Source organism: Cupressus sempervirens, chromosome 6 (assembly GCF_028749045.1).
Source record: "Cupressus sempervirens isolate cs-2001-9-10 chromosome 6, ASM2874904v1, whole genome shotgun sequence".
Classification (NCBI taxonomy): domain Eukaryota; kingdom Viridiplantae; phylum Streptophyta; class Pinopsida; order Cupressales; family Cupressaceae; genus Cupressus; species Cupressus sempervirens.
The window spans coordinates 471,186,190-471,200,210 of NC_143123.1; the positions used below are offsets into that span (position 1 = coordinate 471,186,190).

The following is a 14,021-nucleotide window of genomic DNA, read 5'->3' on the forward strand; positions in this document are numbered from 1 at the left end:
TCTTTAGAATACACTTTAATGCTATCTTAGTTATTATCTTCCACTTCTTATCCCATATGCTATCTTTCTTGTTGGATTCACTACTTATTCTATATGTTATCTCACTTATTGTCTTTAATTTATTATCCTACATGATATCTCCTTCAATTTATTTCTTGGCTTGTCCCAAACATGCTTCATATGGCTATTTTACACTTTCCCTAGCTTGGGTACTCTTGAGGAGTTAGTCCTCTAGGATCACTTTCACTTGCTTCATACTCCTTTCTTATCCATCTCTAGTTATCCACTAGCTTGCTACTCCATCATGTCCTACACCTTGATAGACACTGGAACAAAATGGTGTGATCTTTCTTGAGAACTAGTGATCTCTAAATCATTCTAAAAACATCCAAAAAAAAAACATATGCGATGCTTAAAAAGTACCAAAGAAATCAAAATTACAAAAATACAAAAGAATTGAAAAAAGTCCTAAATTTTTTTGCCAAGTGATGAAAACCTAGAAATAAGTGCTACTTGAGACACTCACACCTATGTCTATCTGTCTCACTTCATGCTCATTTGTCTCAGTTCACTTTTCTTAGCTTGGAATTAACTCTCGCATCTAGGTCTAAGGGGAACCAACTATTTATCTTATTAGGATCTCTTTGTGCATCAGTGTTTCTTTGGAACCTTGTTCAACAATTTTTTTCAACACTTTTCATTGATGTTGAGTGTTTCTCAACACTTATTGGATACTTTGACTATAATCTAGGATGTTGTAATACTTCTCATTGGCAAACTCGAGTCCTACAAGAGATGGTCATGTGACTTACACAGACATGCACTTAAACATTAAACTTTCTAAGACATGATGACCTTTATATTATTTATGTGTTGTCCATGATAATTTATTTACTGAGTGCTCCCTCCCTATTAGTATTTTGAGGATGTCATAGACTAGAAGATTAGGGGCATAGGCCATGTTTTACTTGTTTTCTTCTTGTGGGTATACTTTGTTAGTCTAAGGTATTGAGAGTCTTTGTGCTTGTCGTACTTGACACTTTGGGCCTATATTGTATCATTCTTTTCTATTTTTGCAAGATTTCACTTAGGGGCTATCCTAGCACTTATGCCTTGATACAAGTGTAATCCTGCTATACTAAACTTAGGGAATCTAAATGCATAGTCATCTTGACCTTTATGTCTTTGATGCATAGGATGAATTCCCACATTTTTATCCGATATAGATCATATTCATATCCTCATAATTTATGCTAGTGATGATTGCATGATCTTTTGATGTCCCTAATAAGGCTTAATGATAAAAAAAAAATAGGACCTACTTATGTAACCCTTGCAATTGCACCTTTTTCATACTAGCTTACATTCTAGGGTTCATTATAGCTTATCTTTTCATTTTGTATGTTGTTGAGAGAGCTCTCTTCTTTATCTTTCATTGAAATCTCAGCTAATTGCATTCATCCTTCTCTTGCCTGTTCTCGATCTTATCTTATCTCTTCTTTCTTATTTATCACTTCTTTTATATCTTGCCATCTCATCTATGTTTTTGACCTATCTTTTCTAATCTTGACATCTTGGATCCCCTTTTGGGATCAAAATCCAAATTTGGGTTTATTTTGCTATCCAAAATTTCTTCCTTCTTCTATGTTGTTGGCTGACCTATTGAGGCTTAATCTTTGATTCTTGTTGGAGAAATCATCATTTCTACTCTCTTCAAGTCTTTGTTTTCATTTCTATTTCATCTCTTTTCATCTTTCTTCTTTCTTTGACCTAATTCTTATGCTTTATCTTTCTTGGTTAAACGTAGTCAAACTATGGCATATCTTCATTTCTTGGTGGTCACTCTTTGGTCTTAATCTCATCTATCATCATGAACTTTTTTTCCCTCTAATTTGATAAAATATAGCTTATTTCTACATCCCCTCTATCTCATTTCAATTTCAATCCTAAGGTGGTAGAAATATTCTATCATTGTTGTAAGTTATGTTCTTATACAACTATTGATTTTCTCTCGACCTATTAGATTTCTTTTCTCAACATATCAATGCTCATCTTGGGTATTGATATTGTCTCTTCTCTCTCCAAATGTTTAGCATTGCTACTAAATAGACTGTGCATTTAGGATTTTCTATCTCTCTATTCTTCGTTCTTCAAAGTTAGATCTCTTTATCATCTTGGCTTCTTCATTCTTTGATGTAATGTGTTCCTAGACCAATCACACATTAGTCAAAGAGGGGAAAATGTAATCACCCAAAACTAATCATCTATACTATGAGTTGCCTTTCTAGCATATTTGCATAATTTCTCTAATGATTATCCTTGATCAAATCTCAAAAAATCTATTTATTTGATTTTATCCTATAGTTTTACCACTTCATCTTAAGTTCATATTTAATTAAAAGAACATGTACCCCTTTTAATTTAATTAAATTCCCCAATCGTCTCTTATCCTAAATTGCATAGAGAAAAGCATTTCCCTTATTTAAAAATAAAAAGAAAAGACATTTTTGTCCCACATGGGGGACAAAAGTCAACTCTTCATCATGATTGGTGGAAATACTTGTGCACATGGACCACTCCCACTTTCAAACTCCACCCTTGATCACATGCATCTTGCCTCATGCTCTCTATCATCTATTTCTCTTTAAATGTGAGAGTTCTCTCCTCACTTCACAACTCCACTCTTTTACTAATGTTGTTCTATAGGGTTAAAGATCCCATACTTGTGGAGCTCCTCTTCTTCTATATTTTGTTCTTCATTCTTCATGCTTCTCATTCATTCTAGTTTCTCTCCATGCTTATAGCTTAATTCATCTAGTCGAAATTGCAATACTTATTTTCTAGTTTAGCTTGCATTCTACTTTCTCTTGTTTAGCTTTCATTTGCATTGTACTCATTCTAGATTCTTGGATATTGGCACTCTTTCCTTTACTCTTTGAATCTCTTGTTCTATGGTGCACCTTTCAAGGGTTGCATAGTTTGGTTCATTTGAGAGCCACCATCTCATAGCCTTTGTGTGTCATAGTTAGAGAGTTATAAGCCACCTGTTGAGATTCCATCTTTCATAGGTATTCTCACAAATAATGGTTTATAGAAGTGGGACACTTTTTGTTCACACAACCATTAGTGATACTTTTATCCCCCAAAAAATAATAGATGCCCAATAACTACTCCTCTATCTATACCCATCATTAGATTCTCTATAGTCATTTTTCCAAATTCACATGGAACAACAATGCCTAGATATCTCCCTCAAAAATTTCTCATCACTTTTATTTAAAAAAATTTCTATTATCCATTTTGATACTTTTATTGGTCATACTCACATTATCAAAGCTTAACATTTTAAGCCACCCAAATAGGGGTTTTTTGCATCAGCAAAAACATCTTATAAAATTTGAGATACTCCCCTACTAGAAAAACATGGAAACATGCAAACCCATTTTGAAACCCATTGAACATGGGTCTTCAAAAAACTATCCAAATATCATTTGTAGATAAATTCATGAATAGAAAAAAGAATAAATAATTATGAATCTGAGTATAAAATATGATGCCTTTTCCACCTCAAATTTTGGAGTAGAAGAGATCAAAAGTTCATGTTTCAAGCATCATGACCCTAGCACCATGGCCCTTGATTGAACCCCCCCTTTTCTCCTTCCACTTTCCTCTCATTCACATGCTTCTTTTTAATGGACTTTTCTTGGAACCCCCCTATACTCCTTCCACTTTCCTCTCATTCTCATGTTTCTCTTTAATGGGATTTTCATGGAATCCCCCTTATCTCCTTCCACTTTGCTCTTGCTCACATGCCTCTTTTTAATGGGCTCTTCCTTGTCTCTTTGCATCATGTTGCACTGAATTTTTTTTTGGCATTCAACTATCTAACTTTGATACCAATTTTTAATTTAAAAGAATTAATTAAAAATATATAAATAGAGACATGAGACAAGATTTATCGTAGTTCACCACAATTGTGGTTCCATCCACACTGAAAGAAGATAAATTATTTATTTAGTCATTACAACATACATATAAACTGCTTTTCCCTTATATTTATACAATAGTCTTCAACAAAAAATGAAGAGTCAAAAAACAAATAAATAGTCAGAGATGATGAAATGGAGAGTTCGACTTCACATCCAACATACATATCATATATAGAGGCATTTCAACTTGTGATCTTTTTTCACTTAGACTAATATTCATGGAACTTGAAATAAAATATACTATAAAAATAGATTACCAAAAAAGAATAGCATTAAAGGACAACAATAAAAAAAGATGGAAATTAGTACAATGATAAGTAGGGTCTAATGTAAATAGAACACCCAATCTAATCACTATATACCTCAAACATTGGGTAACAAAAACTAAAATAAAAATCTCTTAATGAGCTGAAACTTGCATAATAGATAATTTCAAGGGAAACCTTTAGGAAGTTGCCAAATCATGCAACTATTCAAGGAGATATTTTGAAATTTTGAAAATTGAATTGACTATAAAAACACTAAAATTAAGACCTTCAATACAACATAGTTCCTGCCAAATGCAGGCAGACCAAGTTGATTTAAAAGGAGAAATGCATTAAATTGAAAAGAAAATGTTGTGACGATAAGTCTCTTCAATGTCTAGTCCACCATTGCATTTGATAAATTCAAATACTTGGAATGGAAACTATTATTCCAATCAAAGTTGTTGAAATCTCCAACATAGTCAAGATAATTTTATTTAGATGGGAAAGCAAATTTTATTGTGACCTATTTGTAGGCATCCTCAAATTTTTTTTTACCTCAAGTGCTCTGGTGGTGCTCTAGTGGTGTTGCAACATCTGATGGTGGTGCAACATTCAATTGAAGGTGTCAAATCAATGATGAAGAATTAAAATTTTCACTATACAAATTTGCAAAAGATTCATAAGTCAAACATACACTTATTAAACTTTAAATGCAAGCATAATATAATTCATGTGTATATGATTTTGTGCTTAACTGAAGGTAAGGGAAACCTTAATTTCTCTACTTCTTCACTTTGACCTACTATTTTGGACTTTATTTTATATTTGAAGCACTTTGGAACTTGATTTTATGATTTCCTATAATGTCAAATTTTTTTGTATTCCTGAGCTTATTGAATTGAAAATATTACTATAGTAGTTCAAAAGTTTATAGTTAAAAAATATTGAGAGAGAAGAGATAATGGCATACCATGTTCTAGCTAAAAAAATTGATAGCAAAGGTAGGACAATCATTCATATATGAATTTTCCAAGGAGTATAGTTGTTCAACTTCATAGTTTTTAAAGGACACCATTGTAGAAGAAATTGTTAAAACTTTTTGAAAACCCTTCTAAAAGTTATTAGTATTAGATCATTGTACTTGCATGATACAAAAAAAATACATTGTTTCAAACAAAATAATTTTGACATTGATAGAATAGATGATTACTTTCCAAAATTTCAAAAGTAATTTCATATTATCAATTTCAGATACAGAAAATTATGAGTTAAAAAGTATAATTGTTTTAATTGTGGGGTGTTTCAAATGGAGAGATTAAAAAAAAGTGAAGGCCATATGGGAAAAAAGTTTGAGGGAAGTGAGGAATCCACATTAAATTAATGTTATTGATTGGCCTAGAATTGGTTCCATTATTACCTTTTTTATGAAGACTAACCAAGCTCAAAGCATGAGGATTGCACTTGTGACTATACAAGAAAAAGAAACTCAACAATGGGAAACTCTAGGCGAAACCAGAGTAGTAAAGTTTGATCTAATTGACTTAGAGGAAGTGCACTAGAATAATTTTTTCCCAGAGTGGATAGAAAAAGAAAAAGAAAATAGTGCTTCTACCTATCTAAATGTGCCAATACCATAAATTGAAGATGAAACCAATTTTAATTTGGTTGTTACAAGAGTGCCTTTCATGAAACTAGAGAAAGGGTTGTCTAGAGATGTTGTGCACCTACAAATCCAATTTGTTGTTGTTAAGCTTTCCAAAAATGAGAAGAGCATGGAAATGTTGTTTTTGACTTCATTCTAGCCAATGCTTGATCTATTTAAGCATGAAGACCTTGTTAAGTGACAAGATGCTTTTTGTCTCTACACATCCCAAGTTAAAAGGCTTGTTCACAAGATTTTTCTACCTATTGAATCTTGTGAATGTTGGAAAATGAAGATGGGGTAACTAAGAGGGGAGGGGTGAATCAGTTACCACAAAAACATTTTCAAAAGTCCCAAAGATGCCTTAAACTTAGTTGCTGCTGCTACTCGATAAACACAAAAATTACTGCTTAAAACTTGATAGATGTTTAGTTAATTTATGAAGCATTTACTGAAATAAGCGACTATGCAAAAGAAAGTAATCATTAACATAGTAGACACCAGATTTACATGGAAACCCAATATGGGAAAAACCACCAGCAACTAGTCACCAATTTTCACTCTTCTGAAGTGAGCCCTGTTAGGAGCCAACCCTGTTAAAGGTTACAAAACACACTGTTAGGTGTGACCCTGTTAGAGGATTTAATCACCCTGTTAGGAGTGGCCTTGTAAGAGGTCTTTTGAACAATTCAACTGAATTGCCACCCTGTTAAAAGATTTATGAAATGGCTGTTAAACCAACTCTGTTAGGAGATTTTGGAATCACTGTTACAATGGTTAGAAAGCAACAATGAATGATCTGAAAATACATGCAACTTATCTTGCTAAATACAGATCTCAGTTTAGCTCCACAAGATCCTTACTGATCAAATATATCTCTGCAGCTCCAAGATTTCCCTCTGCTCAATTCTTCTTAGGCACACGCAAGTCTCTTCCTTGCACTTCCTTGCACTATCCGTACATACTCTCTATCCTCTTTTCTTTTTCGCATCTTGAGCACCTCTTTATATATTATTCATAATACCAGGTCGGCCCAACCAACTTGTCAAAATAATTCCAAAGTCAGCTTGCCCAACCAACTTGACGAAACATATTCCAAAGTCGGCTTGAACTAAAAAAAAAAAAATTCTTCACTGGCCGACGCTGCTCGGTCAATACAGAACAAAAACTTCCTTCCTGTGTTAACCGACAGAACTCGGTAAAAACTACAATTACTAGGGAATTCGGTAAACCTGCCACTTCCTTTGGAAACCGACTAGACTCGGTAAAAGCTATCTTCAACTATCGAGTGAGCTCGGTGAAAACTCAGCTTTCCTTAGCTTACCGTGTGAACTCGGTTAACACTAACCGTTCGCTACAAAATCCTTTGATACCCGAGTGATCTCGGTAAGGACTAAACTTTCCTTAGCTTACCGTGCAAACTCGGTTAACACTAACCGTTCACTACAAAATCCTTTGATACCTGAGTGATCTCGGTAAGAACTAAACTTTCCTTAGCTTACCGTGTGAACTCGGTTAACACTAACTCACCGTGTGACATACAGGAACGCTCGGTATACACTGCAAAAGGCTTTTACTGACCGACTGAGCTCGGTAGACTCTGTAAACTGTTTTCCTGGTTGATAGAACTTGGTAGACTCTGTCTGATAACTGATATGACATTTGTGTAACATCAAAGACAATACACAATTACTTAATTGTACCCAACAGTGAATTGGTTGTGCCTATCAAATATTAAGGTAAGATTATTTTTAATATTCTAGTTTTTAGGGATTGGTCATAGTTTAGGGGAAAAAGAAATATATATTCTTCCATAACTCTAAGTTATCAAATTAGAAGAGTAGAAGTAACCATTTATATTTCAACTAACATTTTCCCTATTTTTTAAAATAGCTATTTTAAGACAAAAAAGAAATTATGAAATTTCCTTGGTGCTAAATAGTGCAACAAAGAAATTTGGAAATAATCAATTCACTGAAAAAAGTTAAGGAATTGAGAAACTTTACATGTGCATGCACCAATGTAATTTTTTTACAATTCAACTGTCCACATCAAAACAAAAATTTTATTTGAATCATGAGTTTAAAATTGGGAACCAAATTAGAAGAGGATAGTACTAACCTTTTAGTGGTGGGTACTTACTTTTAGGGAGGAATAGTAGAAAGTATTCAAGTGAAGAGCTTAAATCACTATTGTATTGATTAAGCTATGGTTTGGGCATTAATTCAAAATAGAATGAGATTTAAATACACTTTGATAAGACATTTGAATTCAAATATGTTGTGCTTCCATTGCTGTAGGTAAGATGCTCTAGAAGAGAAATGCAGAGACAAAGTGCAAGGAAGAATACAATACAATTCTTCATTCCTTAGAAACATATATATGCATTTCCATAGCTCTAGCACAGAGCATATGAATGAGTGAGTCCACCTAAGATCTCATCATTTTACTGGACAAGAGAATTTGTGAAGAGTAATGAAAAGAGATGTGAGAAGAAGGATAGAAGGTATGATATATTTTCAAGATCACAAGACCCATGGCCAAAAAGGAATCCTATAATGAGTGGAATTACAAAAAATTCAGGATATGGTAGCTCACTAAGTATGCCAAAATTATCTTCATTGACTTTGATCTTCTCATTCTTTGAAACTTAGAATTCTTATTTGATCTCCCACAAATATTAGCCACTAGTAACAACATATTCATGTTCAACTTAAGAATTATTGAGTCCTCTAATTTCACTTTCAGATGATTTATATCAATGTATTCAAATATATTTATCCATTTTATGATTCTTTGTAGTTTGATTTTTATAAGCAATGGTTCCATTTGAGGGTTTTGTTGTTTCTATTTTATTTTTTAGATGCAAAGAAAATTTAATAAAAAGTTTTCTTTTTCAAATAAAATTTTAAAACATTGCTCTAGTTGAAGCAATAGAATAAAGTAGATGTGGAATTGAACAATTAAAACTTCAAAAAGCCATTATATAAAAACAAATTCAAGAGAGTTTTGAAAATTTTGACGTTAGAATTCTTAGAAGTCAATTTGGCTAGATTAAATTTGAATTTCTCATGAATCCTTAGTAAATGAGCTCAAGTAACATATATTTTAAAGAGAGAAAATTCTTTGGCAACTTTATTGAGCAATTCTTTTAAGATACATGATGGATCACAGAAGAGAGATCATATATTACAGTGGTGGAGACTAGGGTTATCTGAATAAAGTTCCTAGATGATAGCACAAGCTACCAAGGCAAATGAACTACTTTTAAAACTCTTTTGGTCTAATGATACTAAAGAATATGAGATGAAAACTAGTGTGTTTCGTGCATTTGACTCTTTCATACCAGAATTTTGTGAAGAAAATAATAACAATTCAAGAAGTACTTAGTTTGAGAGAAGTACACACATAATTATCCTTGGGATATCGTAGTCCACATTATTTTCCCTCATCATCCCTATTACAACAACTAATACATAAGCCTCTACAAGCAATTCAACCAAGCTAACTTGAGTATTATAGATTGCTTTATAAAGTATCCCCTATATGTTGTGAAATCCATGGATAAATAACATGGATTAAATATGTCACTAAAAAATGAATGTCATGAGAAAGGGAGGAAAAATTGAATGAATTGAGGCGAGCTCATCAATATGGCACATATTGTTATCTTGAAACTACTAGCAGACCTAGATTTCCTGACAAATTTAATCTTGAATTGTCAAAAATATACATTTCTTGTATTATATGTCCCAACTCGTGCACTCAAATTTATTATTATTATTATTATCTAATGTCTTCCACCATACTTTGATAGTCATGCATTCTCTCTTATTGAAATATGTGCACTATTCCCTACAAGAACTGACATGCCAATTCAAATAATTAATGATTAACTTTAACTTGAGAAAGTTATGTATAATGAATGTAAGGAAAGAAATATATGGACTAAAATAAGAAAATTTCATTGGCTAAATAGAAATATATCAATAGCCACTAAAACATCAATCGTATGCTATAGTTCTTGGTAGGAACTAATAATAATACTTGTACTCCACCCAAATGGAGAGGCCTAAAATTCATGTTGATTCTATGGAAAAATGACTAAAAATTACACCCTCTGAGTTTCCATAAGAATATTATAATACTATTTTAATCTAAAGCTATCTAGTTTTTCACTAGTGAGAAGGAATGGGTGAAGTGAACTAAACATTATGTCGAAATGTAAAGGCATATATGAAGAAGAGATAAAATTAGTAGTTGGAAATTAGTTCCAATAGATTGGAGTGGGTGTAACTTGTGAGACTTTTGATGATTCTTTGCATGATTATATCACTTAATTCACTTCATGGGTGCAAAACAATCTCTCTACAACACTACATTATTTTGTTCTACTTCATCAACTATTTGGTTATCAAGTTCATGATGAGAATCTTTCCCTTTATAATTTTACTCTAACTAATGCTCTCGAGAAGGTAGCCCAAAAAATTGAGAGTTTTAATCCTCTTTATAGTCTCACAATTTTGACACTATCTATTGGTTTTCTTTGTTTATGTATCTTTGATCTTAAGTCTTTTATCCATACAGACAATCAATTTTATCTTTTAAATATTTTTTTTCTATAGAATCAATTTATAATTACAGGTGGTCAAAGTGTTTCTATCTTAATGCTTTCTCTCTTTTATGTTCTTTTTGTTAGCATGAATGCTGATGGTATTCCTTTGGGGGAGTATCCTAAGCATTGGAGAGCATTGACATGTTGCATTCATAACTGTATTTTTCATTGATGTCAACATAGCATTAATTCTATGAACACTGGAAAAATAGTGTTGGGCAATCATTTTGCATGAGGTCAACAATAGGAATCCATTGCACAATTCCTCTCTTGAAAAGCTAATCTTTGGGGGATCAACTCCAAGGTTCAGTATTTGTCTTGCGACGTACAAAAATCTACTCAATTGAAGATAAATGTGATTGTTCATGAGGATGCCTTTGCTGGTTCTTATTATAATCTCAAAATGAAGTAAATCTATTTTTTGTCTCAAAATAACACACAAAGAACAATATTTTTTGTATTTGCTAGTTTTTCAATGAATGCAATTCTAAAAGTGCAACTAAAATGAGTTCCTATTCTAACAAGGGGTTAGCAAAGAAAATAACAAAATTGAAAGAAAATAACATGAAATGAAATAACTTGAAATTGAAATCCTAATTGGACATAAGCTATAGAGAACAACATGCTGCAAGTTAAACTTTTGAAACTTTCAAAGAAATTGGTAGGAAACCAATGAAAACAAGAGCAATGCTTCCTAGAATCCACTGATTCAACTATTGGTGAGAAACTTTAACAATCATATGATATTTCACCTTTCATCAAATCCCAAGGCCATAGAAAGTGTGCTCATATGAGACAAAAGACTATGCAAACACAATTTGATAGTGTCTTCTCAAGCTAGATATGTCAACAGAATTCATAAATCTATAGCAAACACTAGAACTAAAAGATCACACAACTAGAAATGATGCAATAAACCTTTTCTCAATCACAATTCCATGAACAAAATCCACAAAACAATGACACATTCAGGCAAGAATCACTACACTCCAAATGCGAACACCCAAAGTACAATTTTATTGCATAATAACGATGGCCCTTGTTACATTTTACAATGGGGTATTTATAAGAAATTGTCTCCTCAATTTGTGTTGAGAGTGAGAGATATCTTCATGCAATAAAATGCTTTTAAAATAGTAAAATAAACTAAATATATACAAACTAACAATTAATCTAGTGCTTAGAGGGACTCCATCCATATTTTATTCATTAATTAGATGCATGAGCCCTTTAAATGTCAAAAATAGGGAAAGCATGAGAGAGAAAGTAGGAGGAAGCCTTCAATCAAAGTAAGAGCATTTGGAGGTGCCAAAAATAGAAGTTGGTTCTTTACTAAGTGTGTGTCATAGTTAAATTATTGTTAGAATGTGTTCCTAATGCATGGAAAGTAATATTTTTAGTACTGGTTGTTAACTGTCAGTGCACCTCTAAATTGTGGAACTGCGGACCTCCATATCTATGGACCTATGCACCTATGGAATTGCACAACTTTAGAGTTGCAAACCTCGACAGGGTCAAAATCTCAAAATTTTACTAAGTTTCAAAATTGAAATTATGGCATCTGGGTTTTGTTCTTCTTCATCCCAAAGCTATGTTTGAATGTTTTCCCTTGAATTTCTCTATCATCTCAGTTATCTTAGCCACATCTGGAAGATCTAAAGCCTCATACCACTCCTTGACCTTCTACCTATAGTTTTCCACTTTAATTCAAGTCTTTGCAAAATCTCTGAGTTTGGTGTCCAACTCTAAAAAAGCTTATTCTATTTTGAAGGGTTGTCAAATGTCTTCATCATTAGCAACCTCTACAAAATCTTCTTGAAAATTTCCACTACCATCTCTACAGGTAAAAATTTCTCTCATTCCTCATGTTCAAAAATATCTAAACATGCATCATTGTAATGTCTTATTGCTTCCAAAATCCACTTTCGGGCTTGGTCCTTGAGCCAATGGATCTCCTCATGTAATGTCCCCATTACTTTATTGCTATCTGCTATTTTCTCTATCCAATCATCAATCATATCCAATTCTTCTCTAGTATATACATCAATCAAACTTGGTATCTTTGGCCCTTTATGGCTTGTAGAGTCTAAAAATCCTTACTTCAAGCACGTACCTCACCCATGATACTAAAGTACTACTTCAAAATTGCTACAATCTTATTCATGTTCTCTTGTGTAGCATGCAATAATTTCATATTCCCCGTGATAATCTTGATACCTTTCTCCTCAAAAATTTCTTGCCATTCCTGACAAGCTCTAAAAAATGGATCAAGTTGCACCCCTCTACCTTCTCTAAGTACAGTGTTCAAAGTTTTCTCTAGGTGTTCAAGATCAAGAGGAAAAACAACCTCAGCTAGATATTCCTTTAGGATCTCAACTTGCCTTCAAAGTGCATGGAGTTCAATTTCCTCTTGTTCCATGTAGTTGAGGACTTATTTTACTCCCATAGTCGTCATTTTTTAGGCTGAATCCAATTTAGGCCTTCCCAACATAACATCCTTTAACTCATAATCTTTGAGGCTAAGGCCTTCTACACCCATGCCTTAAGGAGGGAGAGCCACTTGTGCAAACAAATCCTAGTTCTGATATAGTAGTGACAAATGCCAATGCTGTTGCCTCATGTGATGGAGACTTAAGTTTGTTCAATACTCTACAATATCACAAATGTCTCCCTCTAAAGCATGAAATTGAGGCTTAGTACTCCTCATTATTTCCTTTCAAATCCATCTAGGGATGTGTCCTTTTAAGGACCTAGCTCTTGATGATGAAGGGGTGTGTTCAACTACTTCCTTCCCTTTGCAACTCTTTCTTGGAGTCGTATCCTATTGGAAGGGCTCTCCTTGTGTAACCTCAATCTCAGTAGACCCTGTAGCTAGCTCCTCAGCACCTTGGGAAAGTGGCTAAGAATATTCTACCATTTGTCCTTTTGACACTTCACTAGTCACCATTTGTTCTGGTCTCTCCTTAGATATTGGTTCCTTTTGAATATGGTCTTACTCCAAACTCTATGGTGGAGGGGTCACTGAGCCTTGTTCTATCACTACAACTCATGGTGGAGATGGAGGAGTAAGATTAGGACCCTATGTATCTGGTGGCATCGACATCTAGTCTTCTTGTTGAGGTTCACTTGTAGGGGTGTCTCTAACCTTATCCCTGATCAACTCTATACCTATGGGCATGAAATCAAACTCTAACATTAAGAAAACATCATCACTTCCTTCACTCTGCTCATCCACCCATTGATGTACTTTTTCTTTTGAAGAAGAGAGCTCTAAGGGTTCTACTTTTGTGGATGGAGGGGTACTCGTGGCACTCTTTCTCCTCTGTAACTCTATGGCTCTGGCTAGCTGAGGCTATCCCTGTAGGGGCACTTTTTCCTCTTCCTCTTTCTTGTTTGATTCTTCTTCTTCTTCCTCTTCATCTCCTTCCAAAATAATTTCAAGGATAGATGGATTAGGCACTAATATTCTACTGATCCTTTGCCTTTTCTTCATCTAAATCTTAATTCTTTTCTTTTATTTTGTTGGA

General features: G+C 33.4%; 2 pseudogenes; both read left to right on the forward strand.

Moving 5' to 3' along the window:
* The first annotated feature begins 5,439 nt into the window (after nucleotides 1–5,439).
* LOC149553097 (UDP-glucuronate:xylan alpha-glucuronosyltransferase 2-like) lies at nucleotides 5,440–6,183 on the forward strand (annotated as a pseudogene).
* A 1,904-nt stretch (nucleotides 6,184–8,087) lies between these two features.
* On the forward strand, nucleotides 8,088–9,269 carry LOC149553098 (putative UDP-glucuronate:xylan alpha-glucuronosyltransferase 3 pseudogene; annotated as a pseudogene).
* The last annotated feature ends 4,752 nt before the right edge of the window (nucleotides 9,270–14,021 follow it).